At 43.3% G+C, this 14,711-nt stretch overlaps 1 pseudogene; it reads left to right on the plus strand.

Annotated features, from left to right (window-relative positions):
• Positions 1-1,908: 1,908 nt before the first annotated feature.
• On the plus strand, positions 1,909-3,194 carry LOC101657444 (annotated as a pseudogene).
• The last annotated feature ends 11,517 nt before the right edge of the window (positions 3,195-14,711 follow it).

Raw genomic sequence — 14,711 nt, forward strand, 5'->3', positions numbered from 1 at the left:
GCAGCCTTCCTAATTTCTATGTATCTCTCCCCTCTGAGACAGATCCTAATCTCAGGAACCGTGCCCTCAAAATGGCAACCATCTTTGGCAGCACTTATGTCTGTGAACAGACTTTTTCCAGAATGAAACATCTGAAATCTCCAACCAGATCTAGACTAACTGATGCACACTTGCATCACTTGTTACGACTAGCAGTGACAAGTATGGAACCGGACATTGACGTTAGTAAAAAGCAGGCCCATAATTCCCATTGAAATACTGATAAGTTTGTTGATTTAACTTTACTTGTTCTTCATTTTAAATATTGTATTTGTTTCCGTTTTTTACTTCAAAATAAGGTATGTGCAGTGTGCATAGGAATTGGTTCGTAGTTTTTTTTAAAACTATAGCTCGGCCCTCCAACGGTCTGAGGGACAGTGAACTGGCCCCCTGTTTAAAAAGTTTGAGGACTCCTGCTCTAAACCTTCCCCTAAGGATTCTGCACTCTGTGATTTGTACAACATCAAAATATGTTCCTTTTAAATATTCTTTGAGCTTGGGTATGAAAAAGAAATCTGAAGGGCAGGATCGGGGCTGTGGGGTAGACAGGGAGTTTACTAGTGAAACCTCCATAGGATAGCCCTTGCTACCCGCAAAGAATGAGCAGGTGATTTGCCTTGGTGGGGAAAAAAATCATCAGTATAACTTTCTTCACCTTTTTCTCATCAGAGCACTTTATAATGAAACAGCAACAACCAAACACCACTTCTTTATAATAAACTTTCATGATCATCCTGGGTCCTTCTAGAAAATCTACCAAGATGACCCCTTGGGGGTCCCCCCAAAACAGTAGTCATAAACTTCTGTGATGACCTTACCGCCTGGAGTTGAACTGACCTCTGAAGCTCCCCTCAGAAGCCACTGTTTTGATGGAACATTTTTTCCCACAAGGCATCCTAATGGGCTTAAGACAAGTGTCTTACTGAGACAATTTATCTGCAGCCACACTGTTCTCAGAGATAGGTTGAAACACGTTTTGCTTGGAATAATCCCATACATGCAGGAACAGGAACACCCTAGTATCATTTTTTTTAAAACTTACCTTCATACATTGAAGATAAAACTCTGAGGTTATGTTTTCTTCCATGAACGCTCGTTTGGAACTTCTCATCCATCTTCTTAACCTTTCACATCACTCCCCGAAGCCATTTCATCTTCCTTCTAAAATGCCAACCTAAAAATAAATAATCACACTGACAAGGATCCAGATGGAAACAGAAAAACATGGACACACTCACTCGGTGTGAGAAACATTTTCTATATTTGTCAGGAGACTTAGATTGCTTCCCACCCTCCTTCCTGTTTCATCACAACAGAGCATGCGAGATTAACAGAAACAGTTCAACCCACTAAAGCAAAATCAATTCACCCTTTTGACTTTAAGAAGCTCGTTAGCATCTTCAACATAGACAATCAGAATGTTAGAGTGTGTGAAAGTCTATGAATGGAGACTGTTACTTAAAGCCAGAATGTGGAAAGTTTGAGGAACTGCACTGGGGTCAGTCTTCAAGCTATTTAAGGGTCTGCTCTCTTGGTTTGAGGCTCAACACTTTTTCCCTAAGAGTGTGCATTTAGGGATAATATTTTATAAATTGTGATGGGGTGGAAGGGATCATTTGCAGCCCTCATTGGCTTAGGCCATTAACTTTGTCCTTAGATTTATAACTCTTTAAGACAATCTCATAAAGCTTTATCATGCTGACTAGGGAATGAAACTTTTCCTGACTAAAAGATAGTTTTTCAGTAAACACTTTGCTCCAAATTCTTTTTCTGATCAATGTGCTGACATGGTGTAGAAAGATTTCTTGATGAGTTGGCCACCTTGGGTCGGAGGAGGCTGGTGACCAGAGTGTGGCGGGCAGGGGCATCATGGATCGAGCTAAAGAAAACTGCATTTCCGGACCGATTAAGGCCACCCTGGCACACGGTGACGGTCCCAAGAGTGTTCCGGTGATGCAGCAGATTCCTTCACAGAACCCACTGTCCACTAGTGGTGGCCAGGCCCAGAGGGTCTTGTGTCCCTCGAATTCCTCCCACAGTGCCCTTGCCCAGGCACAGAAGCTGGCCTCCAGTCGCAAGCCCTTGCCGAGCCAGAGCCAGAACCCAAAACGGAAGCCCTTGCAGATGACCGCTGTCTCCCGTCCAATTTCCCAGCCACCGAGCAACCCCCTGAAGACCGAGCAGGCCCTGCCACCACCGCCGCCACTGCCAGGGTCCGGAAATAATGCTGTGAAGGAGCTGGCACCAAAACAGAAAAAAGAAGAATCCAAAAAGAGGCAGTGGGCCTTGGAAGATGTTGAGATTGGCCGCCCTCTGGGCAAGAGGAAATTTAGTGATGTTTACCCGGTAATGTTTACCTGGCGAGAGAGAAGCAGAGCAAGTTCATCCTGGCTCTGAAGGTATTCTCTAGAGCTCAGCTGGAGAAGGCGGGGGTGGGGGGTGGGGTGGGGGTGTGTGTGTCGAGCACCAGGTCAGGAGAGAAGTGGAGATCCAGTCCCACTTCAGGCACCCCAACATTCTCAGGCTGTACGCTTACTTCCACGGCGCCACCAGGGTGGACCTCATCCTGGAGTGCGCCCCTCCGGGAACCGTCTAGAGAGAGCCCAGAAGCTTTCCAAGTTCAACGAGCAGAGGACAGCCACATATATCACAGAGTTGGCAGAAGCCCTGCCCTGCTGTCCTTCCAAGAAAGTTATTCAGAGACATTAAGCCAGAGAACCTGCTCCTGGGCCCCACTGGGGAGCTGAAGATGGCAGCTTTTGGGTGCTCAGTGCACGCCCCGTCTTTCAGGAGAACCACCCTGCGCCGCACGCTGGGCTACCTGCCCCCCGAGGATGATTGAGGGCCACATGCACGTGAGAAGGTGGACCTCTGGCGCCTCGGAGCCCTTTGCTATGAATTTCTCGTTGGAAACTCCCCTTTGGAGGCAAACACACAAAGAGACGTAGGACAGAATTTCACGGGTTGCGTTTTTATTCCCCGAGGCGGTCCCAGTGGGTGCCAGGGACCTCATTTCAAGGCTGGTGAAGCATACTCCGAGCCACAGGCTGACTCTGAAGGGACTCCTGGAGCACCGCTGGATCACAGCCAATTCGTCCAAACGCCCAAGCAGCCAGCACAGAGAGCCAGCTGGCCAGCCATCGTAGGAGCCTTCCAGGGGGTCCCCGGAGCCAGAGCTGCGGTGGGCCCCAGCGGGGAAATCAGTGCCATGGAACCCTCCTCCTGTGCAGACCACCCGCCCTGCGCCGAGCGCCGCAGGTGGGGTGGCCTGTCTGTATTTACCGAGCAGGCTTCAGCCTCCCTGTTCAGAAAGCCCCACTTCAGTCTGCGTGCTGGCCACTGACATCACTGGCTGCAAGGCAGCTGCCCTGTCACGGGAAACAGGCTGAGGCTGGTGGCAGGAAGTGCTGCCTGCGTCCCAATCTCCACCCCTGGAGGCCCTTGTGCAATACCTCCCTGCTCCTGCGTGTGCGCGCGTGTGTGGTAACTTATTGGGTGGCCACGCCTGCAACGTGGTTGGAATGGACGCTTTGCTTTCATTGTTCCGATAAAGACTTTGGCAGACCTACGACTTTTACTTCAATTGTATCCCCGCTGGCACATGCAGGGCACTCAGCCCCCGGCCATCTGCCTGGGTTTCTGGCCCACTCTTCTGTCACCCCTGTCCCGAGTGGCCTTTCAGACTGGCGCATGCTCCATCTCAGGTGGGCCTGGTTCTGGACTCCGGGGAGACTGCACCTCTCCCTACGGAGGGCTCAGTTTTTAATCCCACAGTTAGGGAATATGTGCACACTGTAAACATGAATGTGTAAATAAAGGCAGTACCCTTCAAAAAAAAAGAAAAGAAAAGAACGATTTCTTGCTTTGATAATGTACATGTTATTTTTTTCTTCGATAATTTAACGTCTTGGATTTCTCAGATTTCTCGTGCTGGATGCCAGTTGCCATTGTACAGGATCTTAGGTAAGAAAGATGTAAATATTAAAGACAAATATGTATGATACCAAAAGATTCCTTGGGAAAAACTACCCACCAAGTCTCCTCTGTATAAAGTGTATGTGCATGTATATATGATGTTCTTCTTGCTTTACGAAGGAAAATTTAAAACATAACAATTCACTAGGGATTCTAATTTGCCTGATATTTTATTTTTCTCTTTAATTTATTTGGCTTTCACAGACTCTAATGTTCTAATTAGTTTGATTCCTGTTTATTCCATTTTGTGAGGTCCATTTTGTGAGATTTATGTTGTTGGAAAAGGTATTTACAATGAAGAAGTTTTTTGTCTGTAAAATTCTATCATGCTGTCTTCATTCCTATTACCAAGGCCATATTTTCCCATTCCTAATCCTTTCTCTTTGTTCCCCACTTTTGAATTCTGATTGCCAATATTTATCAATTCATATTGATTGCATAATTGATTAATTCAGACTGTAGAAGTTGGTATAAATCTTCAATTTCTTTATCATTAGCCTTAGTGGTTGGTGAGGATGATGCAGGACCCAGCCCTGTTTTGTTCTATTGTTCATTGGGTTGTTGTGAAAAGGAGCCCACTCGACGGCACCTACCAACAACAACAACAACAGTGTTCACATGTCGAAGACCCACCATGCAGATCTGTTCCAGATAGCTCTAGCCCAATGGTAACTCTCCCCAGTTTTGAATTCTCTGAATTGTAAAGGTACTAGACAGCTGCTCATACCCTGACACGGGACATGCTCTTTTCCTTGTGACATTTACTGTAGTCTACTCTGCAATGGGGGGATCCCTGGTGAGGTAGTAGGTATGCATTGGGCTGTGATCTGAAAGGTTTTAAGTTCAAAACCATCAGCTGCTCTGAGGGAGAATGAAGGGACTTTCCTGTGACCACGAGGTGTCGAAGGGATCAGGTATCAGACATCAAAGAACAAAAAAATCATATCATTGTGAATGAGGGGGAGTGCGGAGTGGAGACCCAAAGCCCATCTGTAGGCAACTGGACATCCCTTACAGAAGGGTTTTTGGGACAGCCAGTCAGGGTGCAGTGTAGCAACGATGAAACATAAAACTTGCCTCTAGATCCTAAATGCTTCCTCCCCACCACAAGTCCCCCCACCACTAACATGATCTCAATTCTATCTTACAAATCCGGCTAGACCAAAGGATATACACTGGTACAGATAGCAACTGGAAACACAGGGAATCCAGGACAGATGATCCCTTCAGGACCAGTGGTGAGAGTGGCGATACCGGGAGGGTCGAGGGAAGGTGGGGTAGAAAGGGGGAACCAATCACAAGGATCTCCGTATAACCCCCTCCCTGGGGGACAGACAACAGAAAAGTGGGTGAAGGTAGATGTTGGACAGTGTAAGACATGACAAAATAATAATAATTTATAAATTATCAAGGGTTCAAGGGAGAGGGGGAAAATGAGGAGCTGATACCAAGGGCTAAAGTAGAGATAAAATGTTTTGAGATAAAATGATGATGGCAACAAATGTACAAATGTGCTTGACACAATGTATGTATGTATGGATTGTGATAAGAGTTGTATGAGCCCCTAATAAAATGATTTGGAAAAAAAAAGTAGGGGCTTTCTATTCCCATAAACCAGTGATTCTCAACCTTCCTAATCCCTCGACCCTTTAATACAGTTCCTCATGTTGTGGTGACCCCTCAACCATAAAATTGTTTTTGTTGCTAGTTCTCAACTGTCATTTTGCTACCGTTATGAATCTGGTGACCCCTGTGAAAGGGTTATTCAACCCCCAAAGGGGTCGCTACCCACAGGTTGAGAACCACTGACATAAACAGGTACAGTCTTGAAAACTCACAGCGGAAGTTCTTACCTGTTCTATAGGGTCACTGTGAATCAATATTGTCTTGATGGCAGTTAGGGTTTTTTGTGCAAGGACCTTAACTGTGGTAATCATCTTTGAAGTATCATAGCTGAAAGCTTAAGGCAAATCATGTCATAGTTCTTCTGGTCTAAGTTTCTAATTGCTGTAGAATTTTTCCTGTTTATTAGTGCATAAAATAGAGAGACCTGATAATGATTTTCAGTTATTTCCCTTATCACCAAAATCCCACATGGTGCTTAGTGGAGGTCCAGGAGACGGCGCAGCTCTCCAAAGGGCATTCATTGGAGCGAAGCCTGGCCAGCTGACCGGCCTCCTCAGTTCACCGCCCATCAAGTGCCAGCTTAGCCTCTGCACCTCCCATTGCGCACAAGAGCATGTGGCCGCGATCTAGAAAAGCCCCCTCGGAAAATGTGCAGTTCTACACCAAGTGCACTACAAGAGGGTTTCAGGACTGATTAGGTCCGAAGTTGCCGAAAACTACCCCCATAAATTGGATGTGCAAAGGGCACCACTCTCCTCCCCTAGGAAACCAGGGGGTTGGGGGCGGGAAACTAAGTCCAACTAAACTGAAGTGAGCATCTAATTAAAATAACCCTGAGCAGTAGTCAGTTACTGTTACCCTCTTCTAGCCGTAATTCCATATGCGATGTATTCTAAATTCTGCCTCTTTGACTATGGCTAGAATCCCATTTTGGAAGAATATTTCTGCTGCGCTAATGATGAGGATTAATGTGGGACTAAGTCCCCACCATAGCCGAGAGGGTGCACCCACTCACCTCCTGTATTAGTCTGGGTACTTTAGAGAAAACAAATCCACAGAAACTCATATAAAAGAGAGTTTTATATAAAGGTTAACTATGCATCAAGAAACATCCCAACCCAGGGCTGCCCAAGCCCACAAGTCCAATATTCACCCATTAACCCATATGTCCAACGCCAGTCCACAAAGTCCTCCTCCATCTCACAAAGCAGACACAATGATGCCGACTGCAGGAGGAAAGCCAAGTAAGTGAAAGTGTAAACATCTCAGCACTGGCTGAGGGGTCTCCACATGGGTGCTCCAGCGCCCAGGGCTGCATCGGGGTAGGTTCATGTGGCTTCTCCTTGCAGATGTCTTGCAGGAAGTCAGCCTTGCAAGCTGAAGCAGGGAACTGCTAAGGCAGCTGCACCCTGGGGTGACCATCATAAAGCAAGAGACCTGAAAACTAGAAAGGCGAGGCTCACCGAGCCATTTATCCCTCTGCCCTTCAATTAATCCCACATGTGTTTATCGGCCAGGTTGGCACAATAAACTAACTACCTCACCTCGCTTTGTTTTCTTGGTGTATGGTCTGCTAAAAGATAAAGACTACACCTGCATCAAAGTCACTCTTCTGGGAATAAGAATCAGAACACAGAGAGAACTTCCAGGACCATGAGAAGAAGAGTCTCCGGATGAGTGGAGCACATTCAAAGGATCTGTCTCAAGAGGTGGAAAGTGAGACCAGAGGCACCAGAATCTGTGTCCCAAAACCGTGGTACGGAGGAAAGGAACCAGGCTGAGACCAGAGGCTGAGGTAAGGAGACCACAAGACAGAACAGTGGAGCGGCGCCAAGACTGTAAGACTTGAGGCAAAGAAACAAACAAACAGACAGACAGACAAAAGACTGTGAGGCAGAGCATGGAGGCAAAGACCAAAAGACCATGTGGCGGAGGAAGAGACAGAAACTTGACTGCTGGCTGAGGAGAGGTGTTGTGAATGAATCTATCCATACTGTTTTCTGATCCTGACTTGTGGTCACTTGATAACTTCCCTAATAAAACCCTCTAATTGTGAGTTTTGCCTGTGAGTTCTGTGTGGCCATTGTCGTGAATTAATGACCTCAGCATAGAAATAGAGTTCAGTGGGAAGAACAGGTGGTGTCAGCATAAACAAAGGAGAATGGAATGTGAAGGCAGGTCTGACCCCTGCCTATGGCAACAGGGAAGCTAGGAGGCCGTGAAGCCCGGTCCCCTAACCCAACCAGTGCTGGTTTCTCAAACTCAATCAGGGGGTTTGTGTTGCTGTTGTCTCTCTGGCGGATGCACAGGACAAAAGAAAATGGAGAAAGCTGCTCGGCTCCCCAAATGAACATCTTTGCAAGGTTGTTCTTCTTATAAATCATTTTATTGGCACCTACTTCACATAGCATACATTTAATCATTCAATCATCTTAAAAATATTTGTGCAATCATCAAATCAAATTCAGAAATTTGATTTTCAAGAAAAGGGGGAAAAGAAGCTTTCAGAATGCTTACTTTCTTTGAGTTTGTACCGAGAGGCCCCACCGCCCACCTGCGGGCAGCCGAGCCTCCAGCCAGTTCCAGGTGATGTCAGAGGCGGGCGGTCCGAGACCAGGCCTTCTGCAGTGCCTCACTTAGAGCATTGACCAACTGCTGTGGCTTTTCCCACAGTCTCACTATGTCACCGTGAAGCCTTGAAGAACGGGGCCCTTGTTTTCAGGCCAGAAAACACAGAAGCTTCATTTGTTTAGTATTTTTTAACCACGATGCATTTTGTGTGCTTTGTAGCTTCTTGGGGGATTGTTTGTGAATGTATTGGCATGTGATTTGAGGTCAGCTGTTTGTTCCCTGGGTGGAACAGTCAATCTATAATCCTGACAAGAAGAAATCTCGTGAAACGTCAAGCTCAAATTCCAGCCTGTTCACAGATAGCCTCCCTCTACTCAGATCCTCTGTCTAGCATGCAAAATCTATGTCACACTGTCTAATTCCCCCTGAATGTTACAAGGGGTCTTCAAAAAGTTCATGGGAAAATGTTGTCATGCTTTGATTATGTTTTAATATGAACTTTTTGAAATGTCCTCATATTTTAGAATGTGTATTTTTAAAAAGCATTTTTCCCTTGACTGTTGTGAAAAATGCGTACTAGACATAGGTCACCTTAACAAGGTGTTCTATATGTAAAATGCTGTGACATCGATAGCGTCTTTAAGTTGTGCAACTAATCTTGCTATCTTTTTTTAAACCATTCCACAATCATTAGCATAAGTTCACTGCCCCCTGAACAAGAACTCTCTTTCTTACTCCTTTCTGCTCTTGTTAACCATTAACACCTTTTTTTAAATTTCTTTTTTGCTATTGTGAATAGTGCCACGATGAGCATGGGTATGCATATATCTCTGCATGTTGTGTCATGTGGTCTTTCTAGTTCAACTTTCAGAGGAAATGCCATCTCATTCTCCACAGTAGTTGCATCACGTTATTGTCCCCCCAGCCGTGTGTCAGGGTTCCCTCTCTCCACATCCTCACCAGCCTTTGTTGTTTACTGTGTTTTTGAACTTCACTATTGATCTTGGGGTGAAGTGATATCTCATTGTAATCTTTGTACTCTCTAAAGGCTAATGGTCGCCAGTTTTCTTTCTTTCTTTCTTTTCTTTATTGTCATAGTGTGGTGGCTTGTATATTAATATGACACTGGAAGCTATGATACTGGTATTTCAAATACCCTGGCAAGCAGGTTTCATAGGAGCTTCTAGACTAAGAATAGGCTATAACGGAGGAGTACGTGTCCACTTTCTAGGGGTTTGCCACCCAAACCCAGTGTTCAGCAGAACATTGGTCAGTGTCAGAAGATGAGCTCCTTGCATTGGAAGACGCTCAAAATCTGGCCGAGGAAAGCTGCCTCCTGAGGACAGAGTTAACCTTAGTGGTATGGCTGAAGCTTTCGGAACCTTCATGTACAAGTAGCCATGACTCAAAGTGAGAAGAAACAGCTGCAACTAGCCATTACTAATCAGAACGTGGAATATATGAAGTATGAATCTAGGAAAATTCGAAGTTGTGAAAAATGCAATGGAACCCATGAAGATCAGCAGCCTGGACATTAGAGAGCTGCAATGGACTTGGATTGGCCACTTTGAGTCAGACAGGCATGCTGTTTACTATGCCAGAGTGGCAAATTAAGAGGACTGACATAGCACTCCTCGTCAAAAGGAATATTTCAAGAGCTATCATGAAGTAAAATGCTGTCTGTGATAGGATTATATTTATACACTTACAACGAAATCTAGTGAATATAATTATGATTCAAATTTATGTGGTAACCCCAAAAGCCACTGATGAAGAAATTGAGATGTTCTATCAACTTCTTTCATCTGAAGTTGCCAAAATGTGCAATGTATTGCACAGTCAAGATGTATTGATTATTATCGGTGATTGGAATGTGAAAATTGGAAACAAAGAGAAAGCATCATTAGTTAGAAAATATGGCCTTGGTGATAGAAACAAAGTTGGTCCATCAAATATACTCCTCCAACATTGTTATTAAAAAGAGAAAGCAGGAGGTCACATGATAGAATTTTGCAAAACCAACTTCTTCATTGCTAATATATTTGTCAAGAACATGAACAATAGCTATACATGTGGACTTGGCCACATGGAATATACAGCAATCAAATTGACTATATCTGTGGGAAAAGAAGTGTTATCAGTCAAGACAAGACCAGGGGCTGACTGCAGAACAGATGATCAATTACTCATATACGTAAGTTCAGGTTGAAACTGAAGAAAATTAAATTCATGAGAACCAAAATAGAATCTTGAATCTCTAAATGTATAGAACATCTCAAGAATAGATTTGATGCATTGTGCAGAACTATAAAGTTGTGGGATGACTTCAGGAACATTGTACATGAAGAGCACATTAAAAAAAGAACCAAAGTGAATGTCAGAAGAGACTGAAACTTGCTCTTGAATGTCCATTAGCTAGAGAAAAATGGAAGCAACAAGGAAGTAACAGAAAACTTCAAAGGGCAGCTCAAGAAGACAAAGTAAAATATTATAATGAAATGTGAAAAGACTTGGGATTACAAAGCCATAAAAGAACACACTCAACATATATCAAAGTGAAAGAAATGAATATTGAAGGTTCTATAGGCAAAATATTGAACAATACAGGAAACATCAAAAGAAGATGGAAGGAAAATAGTTGGATGATAGCCAACCATTTCAAGAGGGGGAATATGATTAAGAACCAATGGTCTTGAAGAAAGAAGTCCACGCTTCATTGGAGCCAGAGAAAAACAAGGCTCCAGGAATTGAGGGAATACCAACTGAAATGTTTCAACAAGCTGATGAAGCACTGAAAGTACTCATTAGTTTATGCCGAGAAATTTGAGAGACAGCTATTTGAACAACTGACTGGAAGAGATTCACACTTGTGCTCAATCCAGAGAAAGGAGACCCAACAGAACCCAGGAATTACTGGACAATATCATTAATAACACATGCAAGTACAATTTTGCTAAAGATCATTCAACAATGGTTGCAATGGTACATCAAAATGGAACTGGCAGAAATTCAAGCTATAGTCAGAAGAAGATGTGGAATGAGGGATATACCTGCTGATGACATATGGGTCTTGATTGAAAGCAGAGAATACCATAAATATGTTTATTTATGTTTTATTGAGTATGCCAAGGCATTCAACAGTGTGTATCATAAAAACTATGGATAGCCTTGAAGTGTTCCCAAACACTTCACTGTGTGCTATGGACTCTGTACACGAGAGCACAAAGTCACTTGAACAGAGCAAGAACAAGATGATCCTGTATGGTCTACAATTAAGAACGATATGTGTGAGGATTCATCTCCTCACTATGCTTATTCAATCTGTATACTGAGCAAATAATCTTAAACACTTGAATTGGAGGAAGACTTATTAACGATCCACACCCAATATGCAGATGACTTAACCTTGCTGGCTAAAAGCAAGGACTTGAAGCACTTGCTAAGAAAATCTAAGACTGTGGCCATTTAAGGATTGCAACTCGATGTAAAGAAAACCACAATCATCATAACTGAGACAATAGACAATATCGTGATGAAAAGATTGAAGTCGTCAAGGATTTCATTTCAGTTGCAGCCACAACCAACACTCCCGGAAGGAGCAGTCAAGAAATCAAAATGACATATTGCTTTGGGAAAATCTGCTGCACATGACCTCTTTCAGTGTTAAAGAGCAAAGTGTCACTTTGAGGAGTAAGATGTGCCTGACCAAAGCCCTGGTGTTTTCAATCGCCTCAAAAGCTGGACAATAAGGAAGGAGGCAGAGGAATTTTTTGCCTTTGGATAATGTTGTTGCAAAATATTGAACATACCAGGAGAACAAAGTCAATCTGGCAGCCTCAGGAAATGCTACAATTAGATTGGAAGGAAAGAAGCCACATGACAAAGACCAGTGTCCATCAGTGTGTGAGACAGGAGTCCAAAATAGCTAGTAGTTTGGTCCTTGAAAGACCATGCGCCGTTATTTGGCCAAGTGAATCAGGACTTGGTCACGAGGCAGGTGAAAGGAAAATAGTTACGTATTTTCTCTAGTGATGAATAAGATGTGACAGTCAAGTGACTCTGAAGTGTTTCAAACAGGTGACGTCGGTCAAAAGATAGCGAGGCATAGAAAGTGTTCTGACCAGGCCTTTGGGATGCTGTGTATCAGAATGTGAAAAATCCTCATTTTGGTTCTTTGTCAAAGATCAGCTGTGTATCACTCTCGGATTTGTGTGGAAGAGAAAGTAGATTATGGTGACTACGTGGACAAAAAGAAGATGAATAAGGAAGATGAGCCACCACAGTCATTGTAGCTAAAGTCCTATTTCTGAGTTACCAGGGCAAGAAGACTGAGTAGATGTCTGTGCCCTCTTTGGCCCGTTTGGTACTGTAGGTCCTTATAGGATAGAAATGAAAATATCCTTTTCACAGAAAAAAAGGTGGGGGTAACAATTACATCTGTCTTGGAAGAAGTACAGCAGAATGTTCCTCAGAAGCAAGGATAGAGAGACTTTGTATCACATACTAAGGACATAGAGAGACTTTGTATCACATACTCAGGAAAAAGTAGTCTCTGGGAAAGGACATCATGCTTGGTAAAGAGGCTGTCAGGGGAGAAAAGAAGAAGACTCTCAAACAGATGGTGGACACTGTGGTTCAACAATGGATCGAACATTCCAGGCAGTGTTTGTTCCGTTGTCCAGTTGTCCATCAGGTTGCTACGCTCCGAGGGGAACCAACTCGACAGGGCCTTATAACAGCAATGGCTAATGATCCCCAAATTTCTTCCTGTGTTGGTTGGACACCTGAATGTACTGTTTGATTGTTTGTTCATGTTCTCTGCCCAGTTTTAAATTGGGTTATTTGTCTTTTCCTTGTTAAGGTGTTGACGTTTTCTATAAACTTCAGCAATTAGTTACTTGTCAGAAATGCCGAGGGTTTGGGGGTGGGGTGGGGAGGGAGGGAAAGAAAGAGGAGGTGATCCCAAGGGCTCAATGGAAAGTAAATGTCTAGAAAAGAATGATGGAATATATGTATGAATAGGTTGGATACAATTGATGTATGGTTTGTAACAAGAGTTGTAAGAACCCCCAGTAAAACGATTATTAAAAAAAGAAAAAGAAATGCCATTTCCAACCCCCACCCCAGTCTGTGGGTTCTCTTTTGGTGAAATTTTTGATGCATTTAAGTGTCTAATTTTGAGGAGGCCCCCAATCATCTAGTTTGTCTTCTGCTGTTTATGTGTTTTCATTTATATTTTATATTTTATTTATGCCATGCATTCAGAGTGAAACTTCCCCTGTGTGTTTCTGAGACTGTAACTCTTGATGGGAGTAGAAAGCCTCATCTTTCTCCCTTGGAGCTGGCTGGTGGTTTCGAACTGCTGACCTTGTGGCTAGCAGCACCATGTGTAACCACTATACCCTCAGGGCTCCTGTTATGCAGTGCACTAGGGACTCTAAATTTGTCTCTTTTTTTAAGGATGATTTTTATAGTTCTGTGTTTTATATTTAGATCTTGGACCCCTCTTGAGTTTGTTTTTGTATGTGTTGTGAGGGGATGTTCTCCAGCCCCACTTGTTAAAGAGCCTATCTCTTCCTCATTCCATGTGTTTGAGTTCTTTGTCAAAGATCAGCTGTCCATAGGTGGATGGATTTACTTTTGAGTTCTCCATACTGTCCTATCTGTCGAGGTATCTGTCATTGTATTAGTAACAGACTGTTTTGACTACGGTGGCTGTGTAGTAGGCTTTGACATTGAGACGTGAAAGGCCCCCTACTTTGTTTTTCTTCCTTAGTAGTGCTTTGCCTATTGTAAGTCTCTTTCCTTTCCATGTAAAGTTGGTCATTCGTTTGCCTGCCTTCTTAAAGAATGATGTTGGAATCTGGATCAGGCTTGCATTATATAATCTTTGGTTTTTATATACTTGCTTATCTCCTATAAGTGCGACTAGACATCATTTGTCCCTTTGGGCCTAACTTATTTCACCAGCATGACATTTTCAAGGTTCACCCATACTGGGGCTTGTATCAGGACTTCATTTCTCTTTATAGTTGAGTAGTTTCCCTTTTTTATTATGTAAGAAATCTATTTTCATTGCTTTAAAAGATAAAAACAGGGAAACAAAAATAAATTCACCTCCAATTTTACCACCCCACTACAACCATAGTTAGTAATTTGATGTATAGTCTTCCAGGAGAGTTAAGAGATTTCTTTTATCAAGTATTGAAACAAATACAAATTAGGGTTTGGTAGTGCTCTAAATTGCTGCTACCTTCTTCTTAAAAAAAAATGCTTTTCCATGATAGTGAGACAAAAGGAAAATAACAGGAAATAGAGGAAAGAACTAGGAGGCAAAGGGCACTTATAGAGGTCTAAATACAGGTATGTACATATGTAAATATATTTACATATGATGATGGGGAAATAGATCTATGTGCATATATTTATAGGTTTAGTATTAAGGTAGCAGATAGACATTGAGCCTCCACTCAAGTACTCCCTCAATGCAAGAACACTTT

This window comes from Echinops telfairi, unplaced genomic scaffold (genome assembly GCF_000313985.2).
Source record: "Echinops telfairi isolate 266 unplaced genomic scaffold, ASM31398v2 ScPeMD7_17;HRSCAF=63, whole genome shotgun sequence".
Classification (NCBI taxonomy): Eukaryota; Metazoa; Chordata; class Mammalia; order Afrosoricida; family Tenrecidae; genus Echinops; species Echinops telfairi.